Source organism: Vombatus ursinus, unplaced genomic scaffold (genome assembly GCF_900497805.2).
Source record: "Vombatus ursinus unplaced genomic scaffold, bare-nosed wombat genome assembly UNPS02009370.1, whole genome shotgun sequence".
Taxonomy (NCBI): Eukaryota; Metazoa; Chordata; class Mammalia; order Diprotodontia; family Vombatidae; genus Vombatus; species Vombatus ursinus.
Window position 1 is genome coordinate 19,050 of NW_020949148.1, and position 3,773 is coordinate 22,822.

The 3,773-nt window shown below is 33.1% G+C and overlaps 1 pseudogene; it reads right to left on the reverse strand.

Annotated features, from left to right (window-relative positions):
- Positions 1–2,134: 2,134 nt before the first annotated feature.
- LOC114035881 lies at positions 2,135–2,464 on the reverse strand (annotated as a pseudogene).
- Positions 2,465–3,773: the final 1,309 nt, after the last annotated feature.

Genomic DNA, 3,773 nt, shown 5'->3' on the forward strand with positions numbered 1-3,773 from the left:
TAGTCTAGCCTCCTCGTTTAGTAGGCATATCTCCTTTGAAGACATGAGTCTTCTTCAATTTTCAGGAAAGGAGTTTATCTTCCCCCCCTCCCATACTCACTTCCCCACACCCTGCATTTTATTGCTAAAGGGAACAGAAAAGCAGAAAGTAAAAAAGGGAAACTGTTGTAGTGGCAATGATTTTTAATGTGTTTTCGTTGGAGTCCATAGGCTGTACTTTGTTAGTATTACAATATATAAAATGACAGTATCTACATTTTTGTTTGGGTGGATGAATTATGATATTTTAAAGAAAAAATCAAGCATCACTTCATTTGTTTATTCATTCATTCATAAATTCATTCATTCATTCGTGTATTTACTGAACACTTTCTATGGCCATAGTACTGTGCTAGATGTGAGGGAAGATTATAGGTGTATATCATACACACACACACACACACACATCTATATCTATATATACACATATATATACACATGCACACACATATACATATATATATATACACACATATAGGATCTATCTATATCTATATATCTATAGTATAAATTCCCAGGTAGTGTTACCTTCCCAGGGAGTTTATAATCTAATTATCAAGGACAAAGCATACATATATTCCCAGTTTCCTCACTCTTTAATCCATTCTTCACACAGCTGCCAAAATAATCTTCTCCAACTCATGATCTAGAACTGAAGTTGTGGTTTTATACAGATTGGATTCAATTTAGAGGTTTCTTAAAAAAATCTTTTTGACTAATTTGCTTTGTGTCTGATTCTTCAAAACAAAACAAAACCCAAAAGAAAGCCTTTAGGTTCCACACAAACACTCTATCCAACATGACATAAAATATAGGACAGACTCTCTAACTGCCCCACTCTCCATCATAGAACTTGCGTTTGAGCCCATGAATAAATAAGTAAACAGTATTTTATTTTTTCAATTACATGTAAAGACAATTTTTAGCATTCATTTAAAAAAATTTTTGAGTTCTAAATTTTCTCCCTCCCTTCCTCACCACCCACTCACTCGGTAAACAACTTGATATAGGTTATGTATGTGCAATCATGTAAAACACATTTCCATATTAGTCATGTTGTGAAAGAAGGAGGCCAAAAGAAAAGTACCACAAAAAAAAATAATCTGAAAATATATACTTTAATCTGCATCTTCAATCCATCAGATCTTTCTCTGGATATGGATAGCATTTTCCATTATGAGTCCTTTGGAATTGTCTTGGATCATTGTATTTCTGAGAAGAGTTAAGTTGTTCATAGTTGATCATAGCACAACATTGCTGATACTATGTACAATGTTCTCCTGGTTCTGTTGAGCCCATAAGTAGTAGAGGCAATTCTCCTTCAATCTCTAGTGGGCCTCTAACTCTCCTAGGTAAATGACTGCCTTTTGTAATTGAATAGGAGTAGGAGAATATAAACTCATTTTATGTAAGATTCACTGAAAGTATCATTGGGACAACTCTAACATAACAGACAAAATAACAGGTATGATATGTACCTTTTCAAAGTATTCCCACATGCTTTTAATGTCTTCTTCTAGAACTCTATATTTTGAAAGCTATTTATTTCACGTAGTTTGGAAAGTATGAGTATTTGTTGTGACAAAATTGTCTGGTACCAATAAAATATGCAGAGATAGGAGAAAAACTGCAGTTTCTTATGCTCAAAGCACAGTCTACACTGAACTTTTATCAATCAATGAGTCTCACTCATCAGATTTTAGCTATCTTATATAGATTTGGGGTATATAAGCAGGATGGGTACAATGGCATTTCAAAGAGCCATAGGGGAAGAAAATGATTTACACATCAAAGAACAGATGGAAAAAAGGGGAAGATTTATATCAAGTAAAACAGGAAACTAGCTGGTTAGCACAGGAGATGTAGCCAATATCTCAAGCTTGATTTTGCAGACTTTAGCATGCTGATTTGTGCATCTTTTTTTTTCCCCCTCAAAAGGGTAGGATTTACATGTTATTATCATGTGAAGTCAAATATTATTTGGATATACACTTTTGTTATACTTGATCTTTTAGGGGAAATAGAAAAAAATTATAAGCTATATGATTCAGACAACTGAGGCTGTTAACAGGACAACTGACGATAGTTCACACTGTTAACAGGATCCATGATTACTTGAATTCATTGATTTGAGCTTTTCCTTATTGGTTACAGAGATCTCACTCATTTTTTGTCCATTTTTGTAGAACTGAAAAGTTGGCATGTACTTCATTTCATCCTGTGTAGTAGCAATATCCTGACAGTCATCTACATCCACTTCTATGAAGATCATGCCTGAGTACTTTTCACAAAATGAATGAAAGAAAGGCTTGATCACTTTGCATGGTTTACACCATGTGGCAGAGGAGTCGACTGCTACTAATTTTTCTCTAGCTTCTTTCAACTCTGAGTCAAAGTTTTCCTTGTTCTCAGTCTGTTTTACCATTTTTTTTTTTTCAGGCACCTGAGAGGTGTTTGGGAAATGAGATGGAGAGCAGGTGATATCAGTGATTTGAACGGTCTGAGAACCAGAGCCTTTTTAGAAGGCACTTCTGTTTGCAAGCAATGCAAGAACTCTTGACATGTTCATCTTAGGTAAATGGCAGAATGTAGCTAGAGGTTTTCTTCTCACATTGTGATGGCAACATCTATTGAAAAGTTGTTAAATTTTCATGGACCAACTTTTTTTCCTCCAGGGAAGTTGTGGGCAATAATTTTGTTTGTTAATGATGCTCTAATTTCAATATAATTTAATTATGGAATTCAAGGATATTTTGGGGTTTGTATTTGTAGTACAGGGATTTGTCATCTGATAATCAGAAATGCTTCAATATCCTCTATTCCAGTAAAGGTTCATTTTTTTTCTCTATAGGAATACACTCAGCTTTTCAGGGTAAGTTTATTCTTGGTTGTAAGTCAGTATCTTTTGTCTTTAGGGGTATTGTATTCCAGTATTTCCTCTGATTTTTCATAAATGCTAAAAAATCTTATGTAATCCTGACTAGTTTCTTGGTACTTGAACTGCTTCTCTCTGGATGCTTGCAGTATTTAAATTTTTTTTTTTTATTGAGAGATGCTAATTTTGTCTGTAACATCCTTGAAACTTTTCCTTCCCTTGCAGGAAGTGATTAGTGAGTTCTTTCTATTTTTACTTTATTCTTTTCACTGTCTGGCTCCAATAGATCTGGGCAGTTTTTATATATAATTTATATATTTATATAATTAATATATATTATACATGATAATATATATAATTTATATATAATTTCTTGAGATATAATGTCAAGACTTTTTAAAATCATGGTTTTCAGAGAATTTAGCAATTCTTAGATTATCTTTCCTTGACCTGTTCTTCTGGTTTTGATATCAGATAGCTTACATTTTTTTAAATTTTTTTAACTTTTTGATTTTGTTCTAATATTTCTTGTGGGTCTTGGAGTCATTGATTTCTTTTTGGTCTAGTCTAATCTTCAGTGAGCCCATTTCTTAGGGAAGGTTTAGTACTTTCTCTTCTAAGATTCTTATTTTCTAATTCTTTCTTCAAGAGCTTGTATTTCATTTTTTAATTTCTAGCTTCATTCCTTCTGTGTATTCATGTAGTCCTTGTGGAAAATCCATTTTCCCCATTGAATCTCTTTTTGCAGTTCTAACAGAGTTAATCTTTCTTTTTGGCAAGAGCTCTAGATTTCTAATATTTTTTTTTTATATCAGGTTAGTGTTTTCTTTGGTTTAGCCATCTTTTCAGCATTAGCTCC